Below are 10,438 nucleotides of genomic sequence, written 5' to 3'. Positions count from 1 at the left end.
TCATATCTGTTACATGTCTGTGTGGTTTGAGTTTCTGTTGTGACCTAGTGTTGCCTGTGTCTTGATGAGTTCAAAACCAACCTTAATTGATCATTTATTTCTAACTTTTTTGAAGTAGTAATTAGAGTACAACACACACATTGTCATAGACATTCAAAATCAGTGTTTGTAACCACTGGTAATAATACATGTAGACTAACAAAACATAATAGTAACCCAGTGTGTATCTGTCTCACAATTGTGTCTATATTCACTGTCTAATTCTGTGTAATCTTTGAGTATCCTGTGGGATCTGTTCAGTCATGATATTGCTATTTTTGTAGATAAAATGTTTACAAAAAGCTTGAACTGGATGTTATAAACAAATATACACTGTAAAAAAAAAATACAGTAACTTACTGGCAATTTTGGCTGGCAGTAAGACTGTAAATTTACAAAAGTACTGTAAATCAATAATTACAATTGTACTGTAAAATGACAGAAGTGTTTATAAATATGAGTGAAATTACAAGAGCAACTGTGAACTTGTAATGCTATACATACATTTTACAGTAAATTAGAACATTTGTTGTGAAATTCAATTGACTAAATTAAATACAATTGACATTTTTCACTGCTGTGATAATTACTAGTGTCAGGAATCATAATCAAACTAAATGAGGACAGGAACATGACCAAATAAGGAAAAACAGGAACAGAAACGGGGGCAAAACACTACACAGAACATTCCAGGATCCTGACAGTGATAGTGTGTAAACATTTGGTTAACTTATTTCATTTGAGTCCACTGAGAAGGAATGTTTCTTTGTATAAAACTGCAAACACTTAATGTATAATAGTAAAGTAACTAAAAACATGACTTTAACTCAAATCGCTGCAGTTCATCATCAGCAATAGTACACATGTATGAGCTGAAGTACTTAACAAAGAGATCATCACTGCATCAACTCCACATTTACTGCCTTTAAATAAAGCAGCAGCAGAACATCGGTGTTTGCGGCTCATCATTGACTGAAGCACAGGCTCTACTCTCCAGCACAATGATGACCCACAAAACTACATTAACAGATCTCTCTTGTGCCAAAACACATCAATACAGTTCAGTTAAATATTTACTCTCCTTATAGATAATTATGTGAATTATTAAGTGATGATTGTGCTTTAGAGATGAACAGCTGCTGTTAACAAGCAGAATCACTGAAGAAAAGAGAAACACAAGAACTACAACTGACTTCAGCCACAGCTTTAGATGAAATCAACTGAAATAAAATATATCATTAAATCTTTCAAGAAATGATTTAACAACTCCACAAACAACATTACAGAAAAAAGTATATTGTAATGAGTAAACAATTTTGCAATTCTGTAAAAAAGTATAGTACAGTAATTGCAACTGAGTAAGGTGAATATATTTACTGTATGTACTGCACGAATAGTATTGTGCTGAATATTGAATAGTACTGAATGTTTGTATATATTCAGCACTTGGATACTGCAAAAATACTGCAGTCCAACTGCAAAGACCAAAAAGGTCAAATAAAACGCTGAATGAATAGCTTGTTACAGTACACTCAAATACTGTAAGTTGTGCAATTGTAAAATCAGGGTCAATGAGAGATTAATTCTGTCTCAACATCATGTCTTTTTGTTTGAGTCCAGCCGGAGGACTTTGTCCACATCACAAGTACAGTAATGTTGTCTTTTTTTGGTAGACAAAGAGAAAAAACCCTCTGGTCTGACAGATCCAGCCTTGCTAACACTCTCTAAACCTTACTCTTTCTCTCCTCATCCTCCACTTCTTACATGTACTCTTCCTCCTCTCCTTCTCAGATTGTTTCCATCTATTCTTCGTATCATGATTCAGTCACCTGTGTCATGTGTGCACTCTGAACTGGCTAGGTACAGTTGGTTTGATCACATCATTAGAAACAAGTGTGACCAATTTTGGATCGTTGTGTGTAAACGATAACAACTGTGCTTTAGTTGTGTTTAACTTTTGCTGCGTGTGTTTAGCATTTTGCAGCACAAATGCATCACAGTGTGACAAGTGTTTAAGTAAATGAGAATGTGTTTAGAGTTTTGCAAAAAGAGTGCATGAGATTTGCAAATAGAGCCTAACTGCCTGAACGTGTTTAAGGTTTAGCAGAAAGAGTGCTTTATTCGACAAATTGGTTTAAGCTAGTGAGAATTTGGTTCAGAGATTGGGGTTTAGTGTTTTAGCAATTCAGAAAAACTCTAGCATCCAAATATATTGATTCTGTTAAATAAAATCAGCTGAGTATTAATGGCACTTCAGCAGTACTTTTTATTCTCCGAACCTGAAGCTGTAGTCTCAGTATCCTCAGGTATTGGTAGTGTCAGATGATGAGTTTCTGATAGAATACGTGGAAACACCTGTAATAGACTCTCATGTCCAGATTTCACATGTAAATTGAGTGATGTCTGATTTGATTATTGAGGACACAATAGATCAGGAAGTAGATCAGGTCTTCTGCTTCAAATGGGAATGTCACTGATATCTGGGGCCTGAGCAAAGAAAGAAATAGAGAAGGAACAAACGGAAAAATGGGTGAGAATGAGGAGGAAGAACATACTGAGGTGAATAGACGAATACGAGAGGGAAAGAAAGAAAATAAGGAGATAAAAAAAAAACAGTGACTTATTTAAAGAACACTATTCAGAGACATCAAGTTTTATGACTTTCCCCGTTTAAGATATGTAATTTAAGTGTGAACACTAGATGGCGATACACTACACTAGATGACACACACAAACACTATCAAACTCTCTCTCATACACTAACACTACTATACTCTCTCTCACACACTCTCTCACACACACATACACACGCTATCAAATATACTGTCTCTCACACACACTCCCAAACTCTCTCTCATACACTAACACTACTATACTGTCTCTCACACACTCTCACATACTCTATCAAACTCTCTATCATACACTAACACTACTATACTGTCTCTCACACACACTATCACCCTCTCTCTCATACGCTAACACTACTATACGGTCTCTCACACACACTATCACCCTCTCTCTCATACGCTAACACTACTATACGGTCTCTCACACACACTATCACCCTCTCTCTCATACGCTAACACTACTATACGGTCTCTCACACACACTATCACCCTCTCTCTCATACGCTAACACTACTATACGGTCTCTCACACACACTATCACCCTCTCTCTCATACGCTAACACTACTATACGGTCTCTCACACACACTATCACCCTCTCTCTCATACGCTAACACTACTATACGGTCTCTCACACACACTATCACCCTCTCTCTCATACGCTAACACTACTATACGGTCTCTCACACACACTATCACCCTCTCTCTCATACGCTAACACTACTATACGGTCTCTCACACACACTATCACCCTCTCTCTCATACGCTAACACTACTATACGGTCTCTCACACACACTATCACCCTCTCTCTCATACGCTAACACTACTATACGGTCTCTCACACACACTATCACCCTCTCTCTCATACGCTAACACTACTATACGGTCTCTCACACACACTATCACCCTCTCTCTCATACGCTAACACTACTATACGGTCTCTCACACACACTATCACCCTCTCTCTCATACGCTAACACTACTATACGGTCTCTCACACACACTATCACCCTCTCTCTCATACGCTAACACTACTATACGGTCTCTCACACACACTATCACACTCTCTCTCATACACTAACACTACTATACGGTCTCTCACACACACTACTAGAGTGTGAATTGTATATGTCTGCAACCAGACCCTTCTCAAATTTCATGTGACTTTTCTCCACAGTTTCTTTTTGTTTTTGGACAGTTTCACTTTAGAAAAATGAGTGATTTATACATAATTTAATCTCATATTCAGTAATATTTGCTTTGTTTTATTTTTGTAATGTGAGTTACTTCCTTATCTGATTTTGAGGAGGCGCTACCTTCATTGCCTACTAGGAGAGAATGCCTTTTTCATTACACTTACATATCTTTATCCTTATAAAATTAATAATTTTACTTACAGTTTACTTACTTGGCTTTATGGCCATATTCAGTTTATTTAGTGAAATCATGAGTTTATTATTTATTTAGTGTACGGTATGTACATTGAGAAAAAAAAGTACGGAGGATGGGCTGGTTCGCTAGAAAAATATTTATGTAAGTTTGAAATGTCAATCAAATACTAGTCACCTCTTAAAGTTACATTAGACTTTAGTCTCAAATCCCCAAAGGTAAGATGTTTTTTTTTTTTAGTATTTACTGGGTTGTTTCTAAATAACTGTTGTAATTAAGTGTTGACAGAAGATCATTATGTAACATATGCAGTTTAGCATGAGCAGGATGATGATACAGCAGCAAATTTGTTATTAAGAGTAATATATTTACTAAACATTTTGGGAAATGTTTTCTAAATTAGTTGTCAAACGGACTCTATAATTAAGCAATTTTGGGAATAAACTTATCTATGAGTGGAATCTGGTCAAGGCAGAATGCAAGGATTTTTAAGCAAATTTTAGCCATGCGAGAGTTGATTGGCTGGACACGCCTGCTGATTCAGTGCAATTTAATGCTAATCATACAGTGATCACACAGATAAATACTTCATAAGATCTGAGGAAGTTTCCAAATCAGCTCCCTGGTTCAAACGGATCACTTAAACCTGCTAGATAAGCTATGGATTCTAACAACAGCAAAGGAGGATGTAGCTATTGCAAGGCCAACTGCAATAATAACTGCACATGCAAGTGTCATAAAAATATTCCCATAACGGTACTTCAAGTAGCAGCTAAAGGGGCTGCCAAAGGGGTGGCTAAAGAGGCTATGAACAGCGGTGAAGATGACTGCTGTGATGATGGATGTTTATGTGAAATATGCAGCTGTATTTTGGAAGCGTTTTGTGGCAGGTGAGTATCATTTAGCTTTATAATCACTGTCTCTTTTGCTCCCATTTCTTAATTTTCCTTCACTGCGGAAATTTAATCCATATTTATTTTAAAATGTGTAAAAACAAAACAAAAGTATTTTTTCCAGTGTATTCGGAAGCATAACAAATGTTGATATTGAATGTTTTAATGTTGCTATTTATTTATTTTTTCTTCTTCCATGTAGTTGTGAGTAAATGGGTTTCTGGAGATGATGCAGTCATCAGGACGAGAACATCATCCAACACACAGCCCAACAGAACTACAAACTACAATCAACATCAGGACATCTTTAGTGTCAATATCGATCTATCTATCTATCTATTAGAGTTTAATTTTGAATAGTTGCCTAGGGCTATGCAACATATGATCAGGGTGTAGACACAATTAATTTCTCTAACTTCTTCTCTGGTGGTGAAATGATAAAGACGGCGGTCAAAAGCCTGTTGAGGAAGATGTTCAACATGTCTGTCAAGTCATCCCAGTCTGTGAACGTCCCTTAAACACACCGGGGGGTATTTTTTCATAGTTTCTGTAACATCTGAGTTTCTAATTTTCTACCTTCAAAAACCATGTATATACTAATTTAATTGATTCATTCATTGATCAGTCGTTTTATATTATTTTTCCATTGATGTTTAATCTTATCATTGTGTGGTTTCAATGAATATTTGACTTCACATGAAAGATAATGTCTCCATTTTAAAGCTTTAGCATCACAGGGGATGTTGTGAAGCAGTAATTTTACTTTGGCTGTGGGATAATAACACCTGTTGGATTTGTGCTGCACTGTAAAATCTAATTAGTCAGGCTTACTTAAAAATAGCATAATGCTTAGTTAGTATAGTTAGTATAGTACATGCGAGTTCTCGTAACTAAAAAAGAACTGTAGGGAGCACTTGATAATTTACTTTAGGTTTACTCTTGACTTAGTATAGCTACTCAGAATTACTAACTTGCGGAGTCTGCAGAATGATTGAATTATGTAATTGCTTTGTTTTACTGTTGCTTTTATTTGCTGGTTTGTGTCAGTAGTAGCACAACAAAAAGTGCAATATAAAATGGTTATTGGTACAATAAAAAAAAAATAATAATTTAATTCAATTCTTACCATTGTTGTATTTTGCAATGTTGAAGTCTGTGTGCAACTCAAACCTGGTCGATTGCAAGATATTGCCACAAATATTAAAAGACTGTTTCAACCCAATTAAAAGCTTCACAAGGTGCTTATGAATAAAAATAAAATCGTAAAAGAACATGAATCAACATGAGAAATACACTACTGAATTCATTAGAAATTAGGTCACCTTCAAATAGCAACCGATATATCACTTCCTTTTCTTTGAAACCAATTCATATTGCATCAATAGAAACAAAATTATAATAATATCAATGAAGTTCAAAGTGCCCAACCAAAGGGAACACTAATCACTATAATGGTGAGTTCAAACAACAGCATTTTAGGAAAATCAACATCAATTTATGAAGTTAGCTTATGTGATGTTCTCTCAAATGTTTCAGTTTTATTGACAATTCAACATTCAAGATGACTTTGGGAAACGAGTGAATGCAACTAGTGAAAGATAACTGCAGACATGGAGGAAATTAGTGAAAAGTCTATTAAGAATTGTCCCGCCTCAAAAACATTTTTATTTTCTTCTTTTTCTGTTGTTTTGTTTGCACATTAGCAACATATTAGTGCACTGCTGCCTCTCACTGCTTTATTAATGTCATTGGTTCCTTTGTGGATACTTGAACAAAGTAAGCATCACTCAAAGCAGTAATTAAATAGTTTCATTTGCATTTAAATTAGCTGTAACTTAATAAAACCTAATGAGTATAGCAACTAAGTAAAGATAATTAATTATATCTAAGTAAGGCAAACTACTGGATTTTACAGTGTGCATCTACTTGTTATTTTTTAGATTTGGAATATATTTCAGCATGGTATTTCTGTAAAAAAAAAAAAGTAGCAAATTGCTGTTTTAATTAACTTAGAGGTTTTGAACTCAAGTTTAACAGTTTTGAATAGAATGTGTAACCATGCAAATTGGCCTGTAGGTACAGCGTTTTTGGTGTTTTTCATCTGAAAGGTTTAGTCACTGAATGCATTTTGTGCCAAAGCAATGAAAAAAAATAAATCTATAATTCCTACTACGGGGGGCCCGTGTCAGTATACTGCAGGCAAAGGACTAAACCAGGGGTTCTCAACCCTGGACCAACTTAATGTTTTTTAACAACTAGAATTACTATATAATTAAGTGTTAGGTTATTTAATTTAGAGTCTACATTTTAGACTGACTATTATACATTGGTGCCATTATTATTACACCTTTATTTGACCCTCTAACTCTAACACTTTCTATTCTATTTTAATTCTTGTGTGTATGTGTGTGTGTGTGTGTGTGTATAATATATATATATATATATATATATATATATATATATATATATACACCTTGCTACGTGTACTGCGTTAGGCTAACCGAGACTTGTCATTTGCACTTATATATTGTTGCTCTTTTGTTAGTTTTGACTGCTTTTATTGTCCTCATTTGTAAGTCGCTTTGGATAAAAGCGTCTGCTAAATGACTAAATAAATTAATTAATTAAATTATGGCTCTTGCAGTTTGTTTTGCCACTCAGAGTCTCTCAGTTTTTCTCTAAATGTTTGAACTGAATAAGAGAAACTGAACTGCTCTACACACGCTAATTATGAACTGTTTCAAAGCTGCCTCACACACGAATATGAGGGAAAAAACAAACAAAACACTGATTGGCGTATATAATGTACAGCCACCTACAGAACTGAGGAATATGCCAACAGGATGTTTTTGGTCATGGCAACATGATCATGCACAAACAGATTTAACCAGAGCTGGGCTTGTTTAGTATTTGAATTTATATTTGAAATGAGTAACTTCTAGAGCAATACATGTAATGTATAAATGCACTGTATAGAAAAGAGTAGATTGAGATTTGGGAAAAACAGCTTCTCAGAACAGGCTCTCACAAGTGAGAGATTATGTACAGCTCTTTGTAAGAAAAAGAAAACTTCCTCAGACATTCTTGATAAGACAGAACAGGTCGAACTGCACATTACAAATTTCAGTTTAGGACAGTTTTTTTTGCATTGACACGGGCGTCTTCTTCACAGAATTGTTTAAATACTTTTACAATTACCATCTTTGTAGAACTTGAGGAGTGATGAAGTTGACACACTGTCAAAAAAACAAACAAACAAAAAAACTAGTACATTTAAAGAATGTCTATAGTGTCACAGTTTCGGTTTAATTTCTTTGCCTTTTGGTTTTCCTTGTTCCTGTAAGCCTGTGTTCCTGCTAGCTACTCTCCTTAGTTGTTAATTCCACTTGGAAATTCTGAGTTCCCAGTAGAAACTTTTAACTGGAATGCCCTCCCACGTCGGAGTTCCAACTTTGAGTTTTGGAGGAATCACAACAACTCCAACTTTAAAATCCAAAATGGCTGCTCAGTCCATCAGCAGAAGAGAAACAGTACACTGTAAAAAATGACCGTGAATTTAACGGTAAAAGACTGTAAAAATGCTACAGTAAAAACCTGTTAAATGGTTAACGGTAAATTCCCCTACTATATACGGTGGAAAACTGTATTGGACATTACATGTATTGGACATAAATTTTACGGTAGTATACCGTTTTTGGAAGTGAAAAATACCGTATAATTTACAGTGAATAACCGTAAATTGACATTCCCAGAATTCCCTGCGTTACATTTCAAATTTGATGTTTTTTTGTTGAAATAACTATGTTTCTTAGTTTTTTCTTATCAGTTTTGCATATTAGGGTTGTGTGTTACACCTAATGTTGTTAAATGAATGTTTATTGCATTATTTCAGTTTCATGTGTGTTACCATGATGGTGTTTAGCGTTTGTGTGAATGACACTGTGAATGACACTTCTATATATGTTATTATTTAAAAGCTGCTTGTGATGGGCTTTGGTTCATCATGTGACTTTCTCATCACCACCTGCATTTGGTGGTTATCAGTGTATTACAAAGGTACAAAACAGATTTCAGTACTTCAGTAGGTTGGTATATTAACATTATATCAGTTAATGAAATTACGGTATTTAACTGTAAATTTAAGATAAAACCGTAAAACCTAAAACGTTGCTACTGTATTTTTTACGGTAAAATTCTGGCAACCATAGCTGCTGGTTTTTTACCGTAAATTTTATGGATTTTTTTTTACAGTGTAGCAATATATTGTTTATTAGCTCTTATGCTTGTCTGTGTTTCAATAAACTCAGTGGTGCACACAGTACCGATTGCAACTGAAGTGGGAGATTGTGCATTGAACAAATTGTTGTCCTGAGGAATATTATAGAGCAAAGCATTTAATTTAGTTGATTTTACAAAGGCATTCAGTAGGGTTCATCGAGAAGTACTGTGGAAGACAGTGCGAAGCTACTTTATCCCACCTTCCAGATTAATACTGATGTCTGCCAGAGATGAATGATCTAGCAGAATCGCATGAACAGCAGATATTTGTTCTTGGTTTACTCACTTCATTCTGATGCATTTTTCAGAAAACAAGATGTTTAGGACAAATCCTTAAGAATTTAGTTTTTTTTTTCTGGAAGTGTATTTGTACAGAAATCACTGTCTTTAATATGTTTAACAAACATTTCATAATGACACCAAAGATTCATTGATGTTTGTTGAATTTCAGCTTTTGATTGATTTAATTAATTGTAACTTTATTTGCATAATGTGCATATAACATTGTCTTCATGAAGTTTGCCAATGACACCAAACCTGTCTTGATGTTTAATTTAGAATGCAAGAAAATAACTTGTGAAGCTAATATTGTTTTCTATACATTTCCGACGTGGTCTGTGCTTATTTGCAACGCGTTTCTGTATTTGGTAGCATTGTGAGCATTTGCAGCATGTGTTGTTAAACTGATGAAGATGTTTTCTTAATTTACTGGTGTTTCTTCTGTTTGCAGCACATTGAGCTCTCTCGGCCACCGTATCAACCTTCATGTACCAAAAAAAACTAAAACCGCTAAAACCAGCCTATAAGCTGGTCAGGCTGGTTTTAGCTGATCTCCCAGCTGGTTTATCAGGCTGGATTTAGAGGGGGGTAAAATACACATTTTTTTGGCGGGGTTCTCCTGGTAAAATTCACATTCCTGGGCCTAAATATCACGTTATTGGGGTCGCTTCAACCTGCTGACATAAAAAACAACCGGCAGCAATCGCGGATTTGGCAACACTGGTCCGCAAACTACGTTTCATATAACTCCTCCCCGAACTTCCCGCTGCCCTGTATCTTGGTCGCTCATTGGCTGTAGGTCATCGCCGATGTGTTTTACAGTCAGAACTAATTTCACACAGCATGATTGTGAATCGCCGCCAGCTCCAGATATTTAGAATGCCAAATATTTCACGGGCGTCTGCGACGCATCAGCGATTCCCTCAGATCGCAT

At 35.4% G+C, this 10,438-nt stretch overlaps 1 pseudogene; it reads right to left on the bottom strand.

Moving 5' to 3' along the window:
• Positions 1-2,496: 2,496 nt before the first annotated feature.
• The window catches only part of LOC107703679 (adhesion G protein-coupled receptor E1-like), a 20,998-nt pseudogene continuing 13,056 nt past the window's right edge, over positions 2,497-10,438 (bottom strand).

Source organism: Sinocyclocheilus anshuiensis, unplaced genomic scaffold, assembly GCF_001515605.1.
Source record: "Sinocyclocheilus anshuiensis isolate Anshui unplaced genomic scaffold, SAMN03320099.WGS_v1.1 scaffold274, whole genome shotgun sequence".
NCBI classification, from domain to species: Eukaryota; Metazoa; Chordata; class Actinopteri; order Cypriniformes; family Cyprinidae; genus Sinocyclocheilus; species Sinocyclocheilus anshuiensis.
This window is presented reverse-complemented; position numbering and strand designations above follow the sequence as displayed.